Consider the following 9775-nt stretch of genomic DNA (forward strand, 5'->3'; position numbering starts at 1 on the left):
CCCCTGTAGTTACCCTTTTCAGCATGTTCCACCCCTTAACTGGTAGTTGTAGCTGTTCCCAACCATAATAGCTAACACACCAGGTGCATATAGTTTAAGGCCTTATGTAAAATCCCCTTCATAAGCCCACCTTAAACCACATAATTGCATGACACATTTGAACCAGAACGGCACAGACTGGACGTCGCCCAGAGACGACCTTCGCTGGAGGCGACCTGCAATCCTGACGTTGGTCTCCACTCTTCATCCAGTGGCCGCATCTTCAGTTCAATCCAAGGGTACCCCTCTGTATGCTGATTAATCAACACTTCCAATCGTTGTGGATTTACCGTTGTGGATTATATGACTTTTTCCAATGGATCACAGACTCTGTTTCCAAGGGGTTAAAGCATTGCTACAATGGAATTACCGAGACGTTATGGAATTATAATCAACACAATGGAATTGCCAAGAACATTGTGGAATTACCTTTGACTTTGTTTTCCTTGCTGGATTACTTTTGACTTTTGTTTTCCTTGCTGGATTACTCTTGACTCTTGTTTCTTTGCTGGATTACATCAAGCTTCAAGGACAATCGAAGGCGTAAGTTCATGTTTGGAATTCATCCCCATGGACAGGTGATGATTTCCAAAGGGGGGACTGTAGTGAACTTAACCTGATGTCAAAACTAAGCCTAAGGTCAAAACCCTTGACCTTAAGAACCTTGTGGGACAGAAACTGTCATTTCATTGATTTGAATCCAGAAATACAGGTTCACCCATCCTGAGACTTTCCTTCTTGAAAATCAAGTGAAAGAACACTCTCTTTTTTTTATCATTACTATTTTACAAATGTTGATAATCAAAGTGTCTTAGTTCAAACCATTTTAGATGTTGCAGTGAACTAATCAATTTTATTAACTGTGAAACAGTGTAATGATTTTTTAAGCCATATGCAGAGTTAGAATTCATGTTAAGGTCTGTTACAGATTTTTATGCATTTTCTGATTTCTGTCTTTGAATGAGCAAGTGTGCGTTTTCCAAGGTCAGGAGTCGAAGCAGACATGTGTTGGAACAACTGTCTTGTTTACATCCTCTCAGACGTCAACGGAGGAGTTGGCACCTGTTTCTAAAACTCGCCAAAACAAAACTCTCTCTGTCTCTGAGAACAGTTTAATCTGTTCCATAACAATTCTTGCTGTTTTCTGACTTCTAGTAACCTCTTACATCACAAAACACACCCCTGTCTGGTTAATATGGACCAATCAGGGACGCTCAAATATACCGGAAATAGAGCTCTTTAAATTGCCTGTACTTCCTAGTTCTCTCAGTTCGGTGGAGCGCGGAGAAGTTCTGAGATGTTCGCAGTTCTGTGAAGTCGTTTGGGAGAACAGAAGTCCAGCCATGATAAGGCTCTCCCGAGTTTGGATTATAACATCCTCCACCTCTGAGTGGAACTTCTGAAGGACTCCACTCATGTGAAGTCCACTTGCTGATGTGAGCTTGTGTCGGACGGAATCTCGTCACTACTTCGGACGAGTCACAGCCATCCTATGGAGACGCTGGACAGGTAGCGTTAACTGGACCTCCATATCTGCTGATTAATCTTCAGAAAGGTAATGAGTCAAGTTTCCTACCAAAGCGTACCGAGGAAAAGCTGGGTTCGGATGGAGAGTGTCGGTTCTGGTCAACACTTCCCCTCACACACCATCTTTTACTCCCTTTAAACTTCATTTCCATCTTTAAATTCTTCTCTCAAGTAGAAATCCTTCCAGATAATTTAGAAATGTCTGTGTAAAGTGCTCATCCACCGCCGTGTGGATAATTGATCATAATTGTACAGTTTTCATTGATGTCTGCTGTTCTGCTGAAGAGTGGAAACAATCGCCGCATTGTTTCTCACTACCTGTAAAGCTGTTAATTATGTTGTTATTTTCATATTTTGCCAAATTAATGTAAATGTTTGATGTTAAACTTTGATTCTGTAAAATAAATGACCGCATTCATTTTGATGGGTCAAAGATAAATGACGTCTCACGTTTACATTTCATTAAATTCAATGCACGTTTTATTCAGTCCAGAAAAATGAAGAATCCGTTTTAATTGATGAATATTTCTCAGCATCTGTTCATCTACAGTCGCGTACACTTGTATCACGACACACTCTGTGTCATTCGTACGTGAGCCGATAGCGTTGAGTATTCCGAGAACTGACATCGTGACAGGTTCCCCGGTCTTCATTTTAGTTCGTGCTAGCTCGCTAATTTGCAGACTATATCTACACTATCGAGCTACCGACCTTTCGCGGTGTTGCCCATCATGCTGCGAGTGCCTATTAATGACTATGTTATATTACGCGGGTTCATCAAAAACAGTCAGTTGTGTTCACGCTACGTAAAGTCACAGAAGTCTAAAACATGAATTCTTGGCAGTTTTCAGACGTGTCGATAACGGATGTCCAAGTGTACGTGTTCTTGTTCAATAAGGGGTTCGTGGATCAAGAGAAGACATTCGCCAATATGGATTACGATTTGTTCTTGAGGCTCCCAAAGCACTTGCTGGAACATCTCCAACTACCACCAACGTTCATAACCGCTTACCGGACCTGTGCTTAAAAGTATCACAGAGACCATGGAGCAACCATATGCTCTGCAAAAGACGATGCATGTGATCAAAACCTGTCATATTACACGACTCGACTCAACAATACACCCAAGGTCTGTCGAGGCAGGGAGCGTGTACGCGAACCGAGAGTCGAGTCCATGTTTCGACAACAGGCAGGCGTTAGATGCTGCGGACCAGATCGGATGCACGATGTGAATTGTACAAAGTCCAGAAGACCAGCTAGTCCCAACGTGTACAATACCAAGTTACACGATTCGTACAAGTGACAGACTGTATTGATAGGGTCAGACATGTACGTATAGGGGTTCAATAGAAGCCTAACTGTTGCACCGATAAACCAAATAAAGAAATGTTACTTTTGTTGATCTTTACACCCATGTTCACATTACGATTCTTGTGTTGACTAAATACTGTGTTACATACATCTATAAAGTACAATGAATCTATACGATATGCTTGTAGTGTTCTAAAGGCTAGGTTAGCTTCAGCGCTTCACTACAGTCATATTTAAAATAACGGGTTCTCTCTTTTTCGAGCTACTTACAGCCATGTGACAGAGGTACTGTGCATAGATGGTTTAATCAGTGACATGAGACGTTAATTTTTTTTGACCCATCAAAATAAATTGGTCATTTATTGAACAGAATCAAAATTTAACATCAACACATTGTACACTTGATTAGACTGATCTGGTTCTAATTAATAAAACTTGTCATGTTTTACTTAATAAAAACAACAGACATTTCTGAAGATATCTGGATTAATTACTGGCAAGATAGAAGAGTTTTAAAGATGGGAAATATGGAGGAGTTTAAAGGGAGATGTTGAAGGAAGATGTATGTCTGTAGACCAGAACAACACGCTCCTTCCAAACGCAGTTCGCCCGCAGTACACTTCGCGTGAAGCTCGTGACGACTCTTTACCTTGGCAGAGGATGGGTCCGCTACGGTCAAGAGGTCCCTGGCATGCTACCTTTCAGCGTCTCCTCAGGGCGGCTGCGACTCGGCAGAAGTCGTGAGATACTCCGTTCTACAGAACAAAATTCCTCAGAAGTTGTAGGGCGTTCGCCTGGTGATAGTCACAGCGAGGCGCCGTGATCACAGCAGAGATGGATGACTCCATCAGACTGGAAAACTGAGTCCGAAGTTCCACTCAGCAGTGGAAAACTCCAGAACTCCAGAATAGCTAGAGCTGAAGAACAGAACTTCACTCCAGGACTACTCCATAAGACCCCAGAAGACTCTAGAAGACTAATAGTTCCAGGAAGTGTCGACTTTTAAAGAGTTCTGCTTCCGGTCACTTTAGTAAGTCCTGATTGGTTGAAGCAACCAACAGGGGTGTGGTTCTAGTGATGTCAAAGGGTTTTTACAAGTCAAGAAAACAGCAAGAATGTTTTAGGAACAGACAGAGAAATGTTTTGGCAAAGTGAGAAACACTGCAGGTGCCAGTTTTCTTATTTACTGTCTGAGAGTTTTAAAAACACGACAGCCCGTTCTAACAACTTGTTTTTGACTGTCTCTGACTTTTGACCGACATCACTCCTTCTCATTTCAGACAGAAAATCAAAATGCATAATTACTTTGTAAAATAGACATTTAACATGATTTCTAATTTAAATGAGGATTAAAAAATCATTAATACTGTTTCACAGTTGATTTAAAATGAGTGGTTCACTTCAACATTTAAAAATGGTATGAACTAAACACACTTTTGATTCATCAAGATATTGTAGAATAGTGATGATAATATAAAAGAAGAGTGTTCTTTCAATTGATTACTTCAGGATACAATTAGACAGTCTCTGGATGAGCTAATTTGTATTTCTGGATTCAAATTAATGAAATAACAGTTCCTGTCCCATGAAGGTCCTCAGAGGCAGGCTTTGGTCAGAGGCCGAGTTCATTACAGTCCCCCCTTTGGAAATCATCGCCTGTCCATGGGGATGAATTCCAACATGAACTTACGCCTCTGAATGTCCTTGATCTTGATGTAATCCAGCAAGAGGAAAACAGCGTTAATGATCAGTTTCCTAAAGAAATACTCGATCGGAGGCGAGTTTTATTTCCAATCAGGAAAAAATTCATGTCTGAGGGCGCCAGAGCTACGGTGGCAGTAGATAAACTATATGTTAATGGTCAGCTGTTCAGGGAACGAGACATCACTCCATGGCTTTATTAAAAGGAACAACAGCTTGGTTTAAAGCAGGGCTGTTCAACATATGACCCGTGGGCCAGGTCAGGTCCACGGATGGGCCAGGTTCACTTCAACAATGAGTTCTTTATTATTTTTTTTTTTTTTCTTTCTTTCTTTCTTTCTTTATCTATGTATATATATGTATATGTATGTATGTGTGGGTATATGTATGTGTATGTGTGTATATGTATGTATGTGTGTGTATATGTGTGTATGTATGTATATTTGTGTGTGTATGTATGTATGTATGTATATTTGTGTTGTATGTAGGTATGTATATATGTGTGTGTATGTAGGAATGTATGTGTGTGTATTGTATGTGTGTGTGTATATATGTATGTGTATGTGTATATATGTATGTGTATGTATGTATGTGTATGTATGTATGTGTATGTATGTATGTGTATGTATGTGTGTGTGTGTGTATATATGTATGTATATATGTGTGTATGTATGTATGTGTGTGTGTATGTGTATATATATATATATATATATGTGTGTATATATATATATATATATATATATATGTATATGTATATGTGTATGTATATGTATGTATATATGTATATATATGTATATATTAGTGTGTGGGTATGAATTGGACTAACTATGAAAGGAAAGCAAGGAACTATTTAAAGTTTGGCTTTTGGTGACGGTGGCCCTGCAGCTGGGGTTTAGTGGTGATGATTTAAATGGTAATAATGGAAGTAAATTAACTGGCATTTGTAAATAAAATGTAAAGCACAGCTCGGGTGTCTGCACGGGTGAAGGTGAACGGTGTCACAGCTGTTTTGTTTGTTTGTTTCTCCACTTATTTTCTTTTTCTTTTTGTATCTGTTAACGCATCTCTTCATCATTCTTTTTTTTTTTTTTTTTTTTTTTCTCTTTGCTTCTTTACCACCCAACAATCATTTACACACAAGCCCACAAGTACACACGCACACACACACACACCTCATAAGAGAACACACACGGACACCTCATATGAGAACTTCATATCTTTCCACCTCAACAACATCCAGCATCTACTCAACCTTCTGGTATCTTTCCACTTCCAACATCACTGTTTGTGAAGATCTAAACAGGCTAGCTCAAGCATTAACTCAGATTTTATTTAGATCTATTTGTATCCATGGTGACATGCACTGGTCAACTTTAACTACGCACGTACAAGTATGGGCACAGTAAGGTTTGTAACTTGGAATGTTAATGGAACCAGTACTCAACAAAAAAGATTAGGAATCTTTAACCAGCTTAAAAGATTACAGGCAGATGTTGTCTTTATACAAGAGATTCATAAATCTACGACAGCTGCAGATGATCTTAAATCAACTGATTTTCCCAATGTGTTTTGTGCCTGCTATAACTCAAGACAAAGAGGAGTGGCAATATTAATACACAAAAATGTTAACTTTAAAATACTAGACACAGTCACAGATCCAGAGGGTAGATATTTAATAATAAAACTTTATATAAATAACTATAAGTTGTGTATTGTCAGCATATATGCCCCAAATGTTGATGACACCTCTTTTTTTCATGATTTTTTCTCAGCACTTTCTGATCACTTGGATTGCTCACTTATACTTGGAGGTGACCTCAACTTTGGTCTAAATGAAGAATTAGACAGATGTAGTAGAGCAGGAACTCAGCGTAGTTGGCAGTCCATAAATATAGTTAAACAATACATGAGTGATTATGGACTTTGTGATGCATGGCGATCTCTTCACCTGAATCGTAGAGAGTATACTTTCTTCTCCTCTGTCCATCACTCTTACTCTCGTCTGGATTATTTTTTAGTCAGCAGCTCGTTGTTGACGGACATCTCAGACACTGAGATTCACCCTATAGCTGTCAGTGATCATGCTCCTGTCTGTTTAAATCTAGCAAACAGAAAAGAAACCCCCAAAAGTATAAACTGGAGATTTAATACATCACTGCTTGAAGATGTAGATTTTATCAAATATTTTACAGAAGAGTGGGCTTCATATCTGGAGTACAATGACGTGCCTGGAACATCAGCATCTATTCTCTGGGAGGCAGGTAAAGCTGTAATGAGAGGTAAAATAATTTCATTCTCATCACAAAAGAAGAAAAAAGAAAATAAACATATTCAGGAACTAGAAGAAACCATCAAATCGTTAGAAGCCTCTCAAGATGAAGAAATGCTGGATAAAATGCGTAAAGCAAAATTGGAATTAAAAGAATGTATTAACAAAAAAACTCAATTCTTAATACAACGACTTAGAATTGAAAATTTTGAACAGAGCAATAAGTCAGGTAGCTTTCTAGCTAAACAGCTCAAAATAAATAAGGAAAAAACAACTATAGTTGGTGTTAAAGACTCGACTGGGAATACAGTTTACGATCCTGAAAGAATTAACAGCATTTTCAGAGATTTTTATAAAGACTTGTATTCGCCCCAGATAAACCCATCAGATAATGAAATTAATGAATTCCTGGATAAAATAACACTTCCTAAACTATCAGATAGTCAAACAATGGAGCTGGATTCACCACTGACACCAGTGGAACTCCAGGAAGCCCTCAAAAGCATGTCCAATAAAAAGGCTCCAGGTCCAGATGGATTCCCAGCAGAGTTCTATAAAGAATTCTGGAATATCCTGGCTCCACTATTTCACAAAATGCTACAAGAAACTGAGAAAAGTAACAGTCTTCCAAAAAATATAAATTCTGCCAACATTAGTCTCCTGTTAAAACCAGGCAAAGACCCTGTATTACCTACCAGTTATCGTCCAATATCTCTTATCAACGTTGATCTTAAAATAATTTGTAAAGCCCTCTCAAAAAGATTAGAAAAGGTAACTCCTCTAATAATACATCCAGACCAAACTGGTTTTATAAAAGGGAGACATTCATCCACAAATTCACGCAGATTATTTAATTTAATAGATTATTCTTACAGTAAAAATATTGAAACTGCAATATTCTCTCTAGATGCAGAAAAAGCTTTTGATAGAGTTAACTGGAAATTTTTATTTGCAGCCTTACATAAATTTGGTTTTGGAAATTATTTCATAAATTGGTTACAAATATTATACAGTTCTCCTTCAGCATGCATTAGGACAAACAATCAAATATCTGCTAGTTTTGCTCTGCAAAGGGGAACCAGGCAGGGATGTCCACTCTCCCCCTCACTGTTTGCTATTTTCATCGAACCGCTAGCCGCAGCAATCAGGCAAACTACAGATATTAAAGGCATAAAATGCAAGAACAGAGAGCACAAAATCAGTCTATATGCTGATGATGTGCTGCTCTTCCTCCGGCATTCACAAACCTCCATCTCTCAGGTTATTGGACTGATAAACTCTTTCTCAAAAGTTTCAGATTACTCTATAAACTGGCTAAAATCCACAGTTCTACCAATTAATTGCTCTTTCAACAATTCACTTACTACACAACTGCAATCAGGGAATATTACATATTTGGGTATCAAAGTTTCGCCTAAATTAGCAGATTTAACAAAACTAAACCACACCCCACTTTTAAAGAAAATTGAGGATGATCTGGCTAGATGGAAATCTTTACCCATATCTCTCATGGGAAGGATCGCATCAATAAAAATGATGGTTTTGCCTAGAATAAATTATTTATTCTCAATGATCCCAAATAAACCATCATCTGACTGGTTTAGATCCCTGGACTCCTCTATTTCTAAATTTCTGTGGAAAGATAAACGCCCTCGTATTAGATTAAAAACACTACAGAAATCCAAAGATAAAGGAGGACTAGAATTACCCAACTTTTATTATTATTTTCTAGCCAACAGGCTAGAATACATCTCAAGATGGATAAAACACACACCCCTTGATGAACCCTGGCTAGACGTAGAACAGACACTTTGCAATAATATAATGATCTCGGACCTTCCATTCATTAGCTCAAACATAAAACGACAGGAATGCTTTAAAAGCATCAATATCAGCTCCTCTCTGACAGCTTGGTGGGAGTTTCTTAAAATGACAGAGTCTTCACTAATCCCATGTAAACGTACACCCATCTGGAACAACCCTGACATCCTACAACAGAATAAGATGATAAACTTCCCAGGTTGGAGGTGTAAAGGAATTGAAAATTTGGAACATATATATGAAGAAGTGGACTACATCCCATTTAACAGATTAATTACACAATATGGGATTGATAAGAATAAATTTTTAGAATATCAACAAATTAAATCTATAACCAAAAATAAATTTAACCTTAATAACACTAGGATTGAAATGTCAACAAGTGTATTAGAATTCCTTAATCTTAACCCTCCCAAATTACTATCTAAGGTTTATCAGAAACTCAGTAAAATAGATGAAGCTATATCTCTTCCCATTGTAAAATGGGAGACAGACTTGTCAGTTAATTTTGACCAAAACTTTTGGTCGCAGATCTGTCTGAGAACTTTTAAGATGACTAAAAACTCGAATTTACAACTAATACAATACAAAATCCTTCATAGAGTACACTATACAGGTCAACGGATGTTCAGGATGGGTTTCGCATCATCTAATATTTGCTCACAGTGTACAGACAATATTCCGGACAATTACATCCACGCATTTTGGTTCTGTCCACCTGTTCAGAGGTTTTGGTGCCGGATATGTGAGGACTTATCAAAGTGTCTGAGATGTAATATTCCACTCTCTCCGTCAGTTTGCTTATTGGGCCACTTAGATGATGTCACCTTGGAGACAAAATCAATTCATATTATTCTCACTGCCCTATGTATAGCAAAGAAAACTATACTCATGAATTGGAAAAATAAAAATACACTTAGTATTAAACAGTATAAAGACCTTCTGTTAGATTACATCAGTCTTGAGACAGCCTGTACCCCCACATCGGACTATTCTCTCTGGACTTCTTTAATCGGCTCCAACACGTAGTGGAGGTGGGTGGTCCCCTTTGATTCTGTCCCGTGGGGCATGGTGGTCGGTGTGGGTGGGGTGTCGGGGCTGGGGACG

Source organism: Nematolebias whitei, chromosome 15 (assembly GCF_014905685.2).
Source record: "Nematolebias whitei isolate Nwh7 chromosome 15, NemWhi1, whole genome shotgun sequence".
In the NCBI taxonomy this organism is placed as follows: Eukaryota; Metazoa; Chordata; class Actinopteri; order Cyprinodontiformes; family Rivulidae; genus Nematolebias; species Nematolebias whitei.